Below are 13,248 nucleotides of genomic sequence, written 5' to 3'. Positions count from 1 at the left end.
TCCGGGTTTCAAATTGGCAACTTTGTTCGGTTGGCTGGTCAGAGAGATTTGGAGAAGTTCATTGGCTGTAGAGGGAGACTGGAAGAGTACATTTTACTGAAGGGGTGTTTCTCCATTACCACTTTGTATACATTGTACGGTAGAGACCCGGATCGAATCGGCGGTGGGGGATCTTATCGGCGGTGAGGCAAAAATCCCGCCGATTGGATCTGGGGGATCTGATATACTGGCTAAAGTCCGCCGATAAGTTCCGGCGCAACTTATCGACTGGCCGGAACGGATCGCCTGTGACACCGGCCAGCGATTTTTTTTTCCGTAACCCTAACGCGTCGAAATTGCCAATTGTGTCACTTGAGCAAAGACTATCGGTGCACAAGTTGGTTTTTGTACGCATGTGCGTGGACTTCAATGACTTGGGCAGTTAGGCGTTGAGTTTGTACTGTATATACACAGTACCATTGGCATGGTCGTCTGCTAACTACAGAATCAAATTACAATGTGGGAATGGGACGCCGTCCTTCAAACAGAAACATAACAACGGGTTTATGGGTATATGGGTATGTGATGCGTGTGTGTGTGTGTGTGTGTGTGTGCGCGCGTGGTTTCCACTTCACATGTCATCGGCATCGCGTTCGCCTTTGCCTTAGGTGGTATTTCTGTGGTTTTGTTCGCCGTCTGCTGACACTTTGCCTGTGTCTCGCAAGACTTGCGTTTCTAGGATGCATGCAAACTCGACGTTGTCATCAATATCTTGCAAAAAGTAAATTGGAAATCTAATTGAAGCTTGGAATAAATTATAATCAATATCTTGCAAAAAAGTAAATTGGAAATCTAATTGAAGCTTGGAATAAATTATAATCAGAGTATTATATTTAGGCCAACAGCTGCAGCGATATGCTATTATTATTAACATTGATCATGTTTATTAAGCCCCACAAAATCAGATTCGACGTGGGCATTGGGTCTTGGGTAACATGGATGAACTACTGGGTTAATTTGGGTTTATCCTCCAACTTCACGATGATTCAGAAAGGCGTAGAATAGGCTCCTTTTTAGTTCAGGTTCATGTATATCAAGATATATGATTACATTCTCATTAATAATATAACATCCAAGATGAAGATGGGGGAGGGAAGAGAAACTGTGGGGGGGGGGAGCTATAGTAATCATCGATTTTGATCGATAATCTCTCTATGAATAGTTTAATTTAATCAGCTTTAAAAGGGCATTTTGGATCGGCCAAAAATCAAAAGATGTGCTATTTCCAACAAATTCTATTCATTTTCCCAGTCCATACATGTACAAAATTGTTCTAGTATCACGGTTTGAATTGCTCTATCAATAATTTTTTTTTGATTTTCACTTTATCATTGCCAACCCTATAGTCCTTCTTATCACGTACCATCGTCATTTCTACCACCACGACCATCATTGAAGGAAACCAAAACCCAAAAAGAAATGTGGATTGAGTGAAAGCAGCAACATGAGTATACACATCACTGAAAGTTTAAGGAAAAGCGGGCAATCGATGCAAAAGTTATAAATTTTTAACGTTTTGATGTTGGAACCACTGGCTGCATGACATCATGTGTGGGCAACAACATAAAGAAAATATAAAGAAAACAAACATGTTTTCACTCTTCTTGAGTATAATGGAAGAGCATTTGATTAACCACTTTCAGAAAGTAGGGGGAATGATTACTACCCTCAACATAAATTATGTCAGTATCAATTAAGTTGAGGGAATGTGTAATTTTATTGATTTTTTGTGTGGAATTCTCTTCATATTTTCTTTACATTGCTGTCCACTAAAGACGTCATGGTCTCTAGTAGTCTCTTTATTAAGTGATTACAACACCAAAATATAAAAACGAATAACTTTTGATTGTCCGATTTTTCCTCAAACTTTCACTGATGTGTACTGCTAATGTTGCTGAGTTCACTCAATCCATACTGTTCTTTGGGTTTTGGTTTCCTTTCCCAGGTAAAAAAAAAAACAGTAGAAACCAGTAGAAACCAGTAAGCATTTTTAACTGGTCGTTACTGGTTTTAACTGGTCTTAACTGGCCTTAACTGGTTTCAACTGGTTCCAGTTGAAACCAGCAAGGTAACTCCAACTTTCCAGTCACAAAATGAGCAATTCTAATTGAAACCAGTTGAAGACGTACTGGTACCAGTTGATACCAGTTTAAACATACTGGTACGAGTTTATACCAGTTGAAACCAGTAAAAGTCTACTGATGGCCAGTTGTAATACCAGTTCAAGTACATATCACTGTACCAGTTGGTAACAGTTTCTGTCGGTTGAAGTTTTACTGCATGGTACTAGTTGATACCAGTTCAAGTGTCATTTTGTACCATGCAGTTGATACCAAATGAAGGCTACTGGTCTATTATAAGTTGATACGAGTTGAAGTTCCCAGTTGATACCAGTTCAAGTCTCAATGTGTACAACGGTACCACTTGATATATCAACCAATCATCACTACCATCATTGCTTTTATTAGATTACCATGCACGACCATAAACACCATTACTATCATTTCACAACTGGATATCATCTTATCATCATCACCACGATTATCACTCGTATTACCATCGTATACATATCACCACAAGCAATAAATCTTCCACCACTATCAATGCTTTTTTTTTTTCATGTCATCAATCCATCAACAACAACTTCACGAAATCTCTTTCAAAGTTTTCCAGCATCTTTATCATTATCCTCAGTCTAAATAAGCATTGCGACTGGCAATATATTCCTATACTCGATCCCTCCCTCCAATGCCCGAGCACATGGCCTAGCACCCTTTATTGAATTGATGAAGAGAAACGATTGAATAGTTAAACACTGATTTTTTTGTTTGTTTGTTTGCTTGTTTGTTTGTTTGTTTGTAAGAATACTAGCTGATTTATTCAAAAGTCTTAAATGGACGACACGACGTTTTGAGTTCAGTCGCGTTCATGCGTCCATAACTTGGCACCTTCGCACCTTCAGGTGCACTTGATGTACATGAACATCATACAAGGCTAATAGACAGTGGAAATCTACGTGTGCCAAGATTTCGCTCTGATTGTCACAAGTGCAGCCCAATCGTATCCTCTGAACTTGAATGGAACAGGCTAGATCATTCAATTAGATCAGCTTCTTCCAAATATTCATTTAAGAGATTGTTTAAGCAAAGTTGTTATTTGTAAGTAACACACGAAATTTATTCTGGGCTAGCTTATCATTCCTGTATCATAGCATTTTAATTGTTATTTCGGCATTCTGGTGAACTCTTGCTGTGGCATGTACTTGTTTATGTTACTTTGCAATGTACAGTATATGCTGGTATGTATCTACACTGTATATGTCATCTTCTGTATATACGTTTTGCTATTTAATGTACATTCATCATTCAGGGCTCCATGGAAGACCACTATTTATTGGTGAATGGGCTACCCTGACAAAAGATTAGAAATAGATAAATAAATAGATAAAATAAATAAATAAACTAGCCGCATTCACACGTACAAAATAGCTGGTTACCGAGCGCGCTCCAAAATTCGAGTTCTTGTTATACTCGCAACTTTTTATAAACTTCGTGATCGATATATTATAGAAACAAACACCTGGCTTTAACTAGTATCAGATTCCCAGGTGGGTTCATGACTTTAAATGTGTATAAATCATTTGTTGTCGACTGACACCCAAAAAGGGAAGCCATGCGTGATTTGTTGTCTCGAAGTCGTGCAGTATCGTACACATAAAAAGTGATGAGATATTAGAGCTGTGATAGAAGTTTACCAGTATGAAGTTTATCAATATCAGCATAACCATAATGTCTACTATGTGTGAGAGAGAGAAAAAAAAATCCAACACACAGCTCCAATTCTCAATCAAACACGTTTGTAGAAGAGATTTGAAACGATCGTTTTGTAATGTGTTATGTGGCACAAAATAATTGTACTTATTTTTAATAATAGTAATCGATAACCAAATGAAAATCAATTTGCCAGATATTAGCCAAATTGAAGATCTTTTCATTAAGTTGGAGCAACGAGCATCAGTTCAGAGTCACAGAGGCTACTTACAAGTTCTTATAAAATGCATTCATAGGAAACTGATAACTACAAGGTTGAACGATGATAGCACCCATTATGATGGTTACAGTTCGTTATTGAGAAGGTGAGTATTCCGAAGGTTCGTTATTCCGAAGATTCGTTATTCCGAAGGTTCTTTATTCCGAAGATTCGTTATTCCGAAGGTTCGTTAATCCGAAAATAAAACAAAGCTCGTTATTCCGAAGGTTCGTTACGGACCCTATTTCATTGTCGGATCAACGAACCTCCGGAATAACGAACCCTATATTTTTTTCGGATGAACGAACCTTCAGAATAACGAACCTGCGGAATAGCGCCACAAATGTTCGGATTAACATAGGCCTACCGTTTTTGATTTTAGGATTTTAGGAACCTTCGGTATAACAAATATCCGAAACACACAAATCCCCTATACCTACAGGTTTGTTAACCCGAAAATCAAGGAAGGTTCGTTAATCCGGACATTTGTGACGTTATTCCGAAGGTTGGTTAGTCCGAATATAAAATAGGGTTTGCTATTCCAAAGGCTCGTTTATTCGAAAATGAAATAGGGTTCGTTATTCCGGAGGTTCGTTAATCCAAAAATCAAACAGGGTTCTGGAACGGGTCACAAGACTTTTTGAACGTTATTAAAACGTTTTTAAACGTTCTAGAGGGCTTTCAAAAGTTATCTGAATGTCTATAACGTCCAAACGTTTTTCTCTCGTCCTTAAAAATCATGTATAAAAAGGTTTCTAATTGTTATTTTAACGTTTATGAAACGTTTTTTTAACGTCCAATTGAAACGTTTTAAATACGTCGAAAAACCTTCCAGAAAAATGACGTTCTGAAAACGTTTTGACAAAACGTCCAAATAACGAACTTGGAACGTTTCAAGAACGTTTAGAAAACGTCCAAATGTTAGCTAGGAACCAGATTTGTATCATGGTTGTATCTTAAGGTGCTCACATGCACTTTATTAGACCTTAACCGGCCACGATCTAAAAATGACGTCAAAATCACGTCCATTTTCCATTTTCGTGAAAAAGGCGTCTTTCAGACATCTTTCTTGTTTTCTTTACCAATATACATCAAAAAGGCATGAATTGACGTGAGATGACGTGCTCATGACGTTATTCTGGCGTACATCTTGTCTTTAGAATTGTGTTTTACACGTCATTAAGACGACTCTAATGACCACCAATGACATCTTTGGGACAACTTCCATTTGAGCAAAAATACGACATATTCACGTCAGTTTGAAAAATACGACATATTCACGTCAGTTTGAAACGTTTATATGATGCAAGTATCTGCCTGTTGTTTTCGTTTATAAGACATTTAATTAGTAATTTACACGTCTTTACGACATCTTTGTATAACCAACCAGGCGTCAGAAAGACGTCACAGATAATATGACGTCTTTTAGATGTCTTCAAACAACAATACGACTTTTTGGCGTCAGGTTGAGACGTCTAAATAGCGTCTGTTTTCTTTGCTTATTTACGTCAAACAAACGACAATTATTACGCCTTTCTGAAGTCTAGATAATGAATTCTCTCTATGTCTTCCATTTGAGCAAAAAAAAAAAATCTTATTTTTGACAGTTGACTGACGTGAAATTGTCGTCGTTCTGACGATAGTATAATGTGGCAAACTGATATAACTCTATAAAACTATAATTCGTAGGCCTTAATTATATGAAGTCACAAAGACGTCGCAAAACTGACGTAAATTTAACGTCACGTCCTTAATATGACGTGGTAAATAGATTGCAAAGCAACGTAAATTTTATTTCACTAATACGTCGGAAATATGATGTGGATAATACGTCACAAAACTGACTTGAATTTTACGTCTTTACCCAGCTAACAAAAAGACGTTTTCTAAACGTTCTTGAAACATTCCAAGTTCGTTATTTGGACGTTTTGTCAAAACTTTTTCAGAACGTCTTCTTGTGGAAGGTTTTCGACGCATTTAAAACGTTTCAATTGGACGTTATAAATACTTCTTTTAAACGTTAAGATAACACTAAAAAACCTGTCTAAATTTTTAGGACCGACAGAAAAACGTTTTGACGTTGTAGACATCCAGATAACTTTTGAAAACCCTCTACAACGTTTAAAAAAAGTTTTAACAACGTTCAAAAAGTCTTATGACCCGTTCCAGAACCCTGTTTGATTTTTGGATTAACGAACCTTCGGAATAACGAACCCTATTTCATTTTCGAATAAACGAGCCTTCGGAATAGCGAACCTTATTTTATTTTCGGACTAACGAACCTTCGGAATAACCTCACAAATGTCCGGATTAACGAACCTTTCTTGATTTTCGGGTTGACAAACCTCTAGGTATATAGGGGATTTGTGTGTTTCGGATATTCGTTATTCCGAAGGTTCGTTAATCCGAAAATCAAAAAGGGTATGTTAATCCGAATATTTGTGACGTTATTCCGCAGGTTAGTTATTCCGAAGGTTCGTTTATCCGAAAAAAACTAGGGTTCGCTTTCCGAAGGCTCGTTCATTCGAAAATAAAATACGGTTCGTTATTCCGAAGTTTCGCTAATCCGAAAATAAAACAGGGTTCGTTATTCCGAAGGTTCGTTGATCCGACAATAAAATAGGGTCCGTAACGAACCTTCGGAATAACGAGCTTTGTTTCATTTTCGGATTAACGAACCTTTGAAAAACGAAACTTCGGAATAGCGAACCTTCGAAATAAAGAACCTTCGGAATAACGAATCTTCGGAATAACGAACCTTCGGAATAAAGAATCTTCTGAATAACGAACCTTGTAAATAACGAACTGTAACCATGATAATGGGTGCTATCATTGTTCAAACTTGTACTTATCAGTTTCCTATGAATGTATTTCATAAAAACTCGAAAGTAGCCCCTGTGACTCTGAACTGATGCTGGTTGCGCCAACTTAATGAAAAGATCTTAAATTTGGCTAATATCTGGCAAATTGATTTTCATTTAGTTATCGATTACCATTTTTAAAAATAAGGGAAATAATTTTGTGCCCAATAACACATTATAAAACGATCGTTTCAAATCTCTTCTACAAATGTGTTTTACGTGAGAATCGGAGCTGGTGGGTTGGATTTTTTTCTTTCTCTCTCTCACATACTCTAGACATAATAGTTATGCTGATATTGATAAACTTCATACTGGTAAACTTCTATCACAGCTCTAATATCTCATCACTCTTTGTGTACGATACTGCACGACTTCGAGACAACAAATCACGCATGGCTTCCCTTTTTGGGTGTCAGTCGACAACAAATGGTTTATACACATTTAAAGTCATGAACCCATCTGATACCAGTTAAAGCCAGGTGTTTGTTTCTAATATATCGATCATGAATTTTATAAAAAGTTGCGAGTATAACAAGAACTCGAGTTTTGGAGCACGCTCGGTAACAAGCTATTGTGTACGTGTGAATGCGGCTAGTGTTCTTACAAACAAACAAAAATCAGTGTTTTAATATTCAATCGTTTCTCTTCATCAATTGAATTAAGGGTGCTAGGCCATGTGGGCATTGGAGGAAGGGATCGAGTAGGAATATTGCCAGTCGCAATGCTTATTTAGACTGAGGATAATGATGATGATGCTGAAGTTGTTGTTGTTGATGGATTGATGACATGAAAAAAGTATGATAGTGGCGGAAGATATATTGCTTGTGGTGATATGTATACGATGGTAATACGAGTGATAATCGTGGTGATGATGATAAGATGATATCCAGTTGTGAAATGATAGTAATGATGTTTATGGTCGTGCATGGTAATCTAATAAAAGCAATGATGGTATAAGTGATGATTGGTTGATATTAAAGGAAACCAAAACCCAAAGAACAATATAGATTGCGTGAACGCAGCAATATTAGCGTTACACATCAGTGAAAGTTTGAGGAAAAATCGGACAATCGATGCAAAAGTTATTCGTTTTTATATTTTTTGTGTTGTAATCACTGAAAAAAAGAGATTACTAGAGACCATGACGTCTTTAGTGGACAACAATGTAAAGAAAATATAAAGAGAATTCCACACAAAAACAAAATCAATAAAATTACACATTCCCTCAACTTAGTTGATACTGACATAATCTATGTTAAGGGTAGTAATCATTCCCCCTACTTTCTGAAAGTGGTTAATCAAATGCTCTTCCATTACTCAAGAAAAGTGAAAACATGTTTGTTTTCTTTTATTTTCTCTATGTTGTTGCCCACACGTGATGTCATGCAGCCAGTGGTTCAAACATCAAAACGTTAAATATTCATAACTTTTGCATCGATTGCCCGATTTTCCTTAAACTTTAAGTGATGTGTTCTACTAATGTGGCTGCTTTCACTCAATCCATAATTCTTTTTGGGTTTTGTTTTCCTTCAGGCTTCAATGATGGTCGTGGTGGTAGAAATGACGATGGTACGTGATGAGAAGGACTCGATAGGGTTGGCAATGATAAAGTGAACATCAAAAAATTATTGATAGAGCAATTCAAACCGTGATACTAGAGCAATTTTGTACATGTATGGTCTGGGAAATGAATTGATTTTGTTGGAAATAGCACATCTTTTGATTTTTAAATGCCGATTCAAAATGCCTTTGTAAAGCTGATTAAATTAAGATATTTATAGAGAGATTTTATCGATCAAAATCGATGATTACTAGCTCTATCCCAGTTTCTCTTCCCTCCCCCATCTTCATATTGGATGTTATTCCATGAGAATGTAATCACATATCTTGATTACATGAACCTGAACTATAGGCCTAAGGAGCCTATACTACGCCTTTCTGAATCATCGTGAAGTTGGAGGATAAACCCAAATTAACGCAGTAGTTCATCCATGTTACCCAAGACCCAATGCCCACTTCGAATCTGATTTTGTGGGGGTTAATAAACATGATCAATGTTGATAACAACAGCAATCGCTGCAGCTGTAGACCTAAATATATAATACGTTGATTATAATTTATTCCAAGCTTCAATATAGATTTCCAATTTACTTTTTGCAAGATATTGATGACGACGTCGAGTTTGCATGCATCCTAGTTGGGCTCACACCTGTACAAATAAAATGGAATGTCCCAGACCCCTGCACAAATTCGTACCAAAGATACCAAAATAAATGTAGAAAAAAAATAATTCAAAATCAATGATGTAGTTTGGCAAAAACTGAATAGCTGTAAATATTGAGTATGAATTCTTCTACAAACTACATTTTGGTTGGAAGATGAAAGCTTTTCTGATTTAATTTGAGGGGACTTTATTTCATTGGCTGCATGTACAGAAAAGAGGTGATTTTTTGAGTGAAGAGAACTCGTAGTTCGGCTTTGCGGACCCTTGGACAGAATTTGAGCCGCAGAACCCACCTGGGAAATTTGATGGATGAAAGGGTATATCTCACTTATCCAGGTTAGTGAAGATGAAACATCTCATTTCTTCCAGCTATTTTACAGAATTTTTTGAAATTTGAATTTTAACACACGCCTCTAAGGGGAATTATTTACCCGCGTGAGCCCAGTAACGCAAGTCTTGCGAGACACAGGAAAAGTGTCAGCAGACGGCGAACAAAACCACAGAAATACCACCTAAGGCAAAGGCGAACGCGATGCCCATGACATGTGAAGTGAAACACACACACACACACACACACACACACACACACACATACCCATACACACAAGCCCGTTGTTATGTTTCTGATTGAAGGACGGCGTCTCATTCTCACATTGTAATCTGATTCTGTGGTTAGCAGACGACCATGCCTATGGTACTGTGTATAACAGTACAAACTCAGCGCCTACTGCTGAAGTCCACGCACATGCGTACAAAAACCAACTTGTACACTGATAGTCTTTGCTCAAGTGACACAATTGGCAATTTCGACGCGTTAGGGTTACGGAAAAAAAAAATCGCCACCGGCCAACAGGTTTGTGGGGTAAACGCGCTACATACGGGGGCACACAGAGCGAGTCGCCTTGTTTAAAGGCTAAGCTTGTGGTGGTATTAATGTGTGTGCGTGTGTGTGTGTGTGTGTGCGTGCGTGTTTGGGGTGTGTGTGTGTGTGTGTGTGTGTGTGTGTGTGTGTGCGTGCGGGGTGTGTGTGTGTGTGTGTGTGTGTGTGTGTGTGTGTGTGTTTTGGGGTGTGTGTTAATATTATTCAGATCACAAGCGATAACAAATTACTGCTATACGCTCCGACGATGAGGTTGCAATGAATCTAGAATTCGGAATCATGCGGTGTGAAAATACGTCTAAAGTAAACCTCGGAACAAAGGCCTGCGTGGAAAGATATTTCTCGACAAAATGCTGCCATTCCATTGGTTCCATTGGTTGACAGTGGCGTATCTAGGGGAAACGGCGCCCGGGGCAAGCGCGAAAATTGCGCCCCTAATTTCTGAAAAAGTGTTCAACCCCAACCCCATCCCGGTAGGGACTTTAAACAAAGTCTACATGATTAGATATGCTTTTTTTCAAGCACTTAAGAGGGGTCTTTTGAGGGTGATTTAAATGTAGCGAATTTTGATAAGTTTTGGCGAGCAGCGCAGCGAGCGAGCCGAAAATTTTTGTATTTCAGGCTACAAAACATGGAGCTCTTGCCATTTTTTGCTTATCAAATCTTACAATTCTAATCAAGATATAGTGACGGCCTTATAGATAACGATTTATACCAACAAACTGAGGACTTTAAAAAAATACTCTAAATTAGTGCGCGCGAGTGAGCCGAAATTTGTATATTTCTGCGTCATCATCACGTTTTGTTCTTATCTCTCTTTTTTATATATACATAAATTTTGGCGAGCGAGCGCAGCGAGCGAGCCGAAAATTTTTGTATTTCAGCTTACAAAACATGGAATTCTTGTCATTTTTTGCTTATTAAATCTTACAATTCTAATCAAGATATAGTGACGGCCTTATAGATAACGATTTATACCAACAAACTGAGGACTTCAAAAAATACTCTAAATTAGTGCGCGCGAGTGAGCCGAAATTTGTATATTTCTGCGTCATCATCCCGTTTTGTTCTTATCTCTCTTTTTTTATAATATATATATATATATATTGGCGAGGGAGCGCAGCGAGCGAGCCGAAAATTTTTGTATTTCAGCTTACAAAACATGGAATTCTTGTCATTTTTTGCTTATTAAATCTTACAATTCTAATCAAGATATAGTGACGGCCTTATAGATAACGATTTATACCAACAAACTGAGGACTTCAAAAAATACTCTAAATTAGTGCGCGCGAGTGAGCCGAAATTTGTATATTTCTGCGTCATCATCCCGTTTTGTTCTTATCTCTCTTTTTTTATAATATATATATATATATATTGGCGAGGGAGCGCAGCGAGCGAGCCGAAAATTTTTGTATTTCAGCTTACAAAACATGGAATTCTTGTCATTTTTTGCTTATTAAATCTTACAATTCTAATCAAGATATAGTGACGACCTTATAGATAACGATTTACACCAACAAACTGAAGCCGAAATTTGTATATTTCCGCGTCATCATTGCGTTTTGTTATCTTTTTTGATTTTTTTTTTTGTGCCCCCCCCCCCCGTATGTTCGAAACCGTTGGCGCCTTTTGATCCAATCGGCGATCGCCTTCAGAACGAAAGAAATAATTGCAGCCGCTGCTCAGTGAAACATTTTGCCTGCTAAATATCAAATGACATGTGTGATCACAATAGACATTGTCATTTTGTCCGCGTCATCGTCACGTTTTGTTCTTATCTTCTTCTTCCTTTTTTTGATAAATTTTGGCGAGTGAGCGCAGCGAGCGAGCCGAAAATGTTTATGTTTCAGCTTACTAAACATGGAATTCTTGTCATTTTTTGCTCATTAAATCTTACAATTCTAATCAAGATATAGTGACGGCCTTATAGATAACGATTTATACCACCAAACTGAGGACTTGAAAAAATACTCTAACAGTACGAGCGAGCGAGCCGAAATTTGTATATTTCCGCGTCATCATTGCGTTTTGTTCTTATCTTGTTTGATTTGGGGGTTTTTTGCGCCCCCCCCCCGTATGTTCGAAACCGTTGGCGCCTTTTGATCCAATTGGCGATCGCTTCAGAACGAAAGAAATTGCAGCCGCTGCTCAGTGAAACATTTTGCCTGCTAAATATTAAATGACATGTGTGAACACAATAGACATTGACATTTTGTCCGCGTCATCATCAAGTTTTGTTCTTACCTTCTTTTTTCGAAAATTTTTGTATTTCAGCTTACGGAACATGGAATTCTTGTGTGAACACAATAAACATTGTCATTTTGTCCGCGTCATCATCATGTTTTGTTTTTATTTTGTTTGATTTGGTTTTCTGCCCCCCCCCCCCCCCCCCTCCACCATTCTCCCTCCCCACCGTTCCGGGCGAGTTTTTTTTTTTTCTTCTTCTTCTTCTTTTTTCTTTTTCTTCTTCTTCTTCTTCGTTTTTTTTCTTTTTTTTTCTTCGCTTTTTTTTTTTCGTTTTTTGCGCCCCCAAGGAGTGGCGCCCGGGGCACGTGCCCCCCTTGCCCCCCCCCTAGATACGCCACTGTTAATGGTTGAGCACCGTTGAGCACCGTTGTCAATCAATCCACATTGCAAAACCACTAAGAAATCACAAGTGAATGCAAAATTATTTACCCATTCTGTTTCACATCATCAAAGATTTTTAATTTTTGTCTCGATATATTTTGACGTATTCTTTATCATGGTTTAAATCAAATCTAAAAATCAAATAACGTCAAAACAAAGACTTTGGGACTTAATCTGGGACTACTCCGAAACTGCTGTCAAATACAAACCCTTCAGTATTAAGGTTAGTTCTTCGTAATATCTTACATCAATTTGTACGTTTTGGCATTAAAAATGATATAACTCCCATTTATTATCTATACTTCGAAATATTTATTTTTTTTTAATCTTAAGATTTATCAAAAAACTTTGCTTGATTACAGCGATGCTAAATTAGAAGCACGCTTTACACCGAAGGTACAACACCAAACGCAAGCAAGAGAGGTGCTACAGATTCATTGTATTAAGTACCAAAATCAATGTCCCCAAAGGCAACATTTTGTGCAAGTGTGAGAAAATACAGATTGATTGAAGAGGAAATAGCCAAAAGCAAAAACAAACTTGATTTGCACGAGGCAAAGTAAAAAAAAAATAGAGAACATTATCTC

Source organism: Diadema antillarum, unplaced genomic scaffold (genome assembly GCF_040938485.1).
Source record: "Diadema antillarum isolate AM-2024a unplaced genomic scaffold, OU_Dant_1.0 seq00000170_RagTag, whole genome shotgun sequence".
In the NCBI taxonomy this organism is placed as follows: domain Eukaryota; kingdom Metazoa; phylum Echinodermata; class Echinoidea; order Diadematoida; family Diadematidae; genus Diadema; species Diadema antillarum.
The sequence above is the reverse complement of the archived record's forward strand: the minus strand, read 5'-3'. Positions refer to the sequence as shown.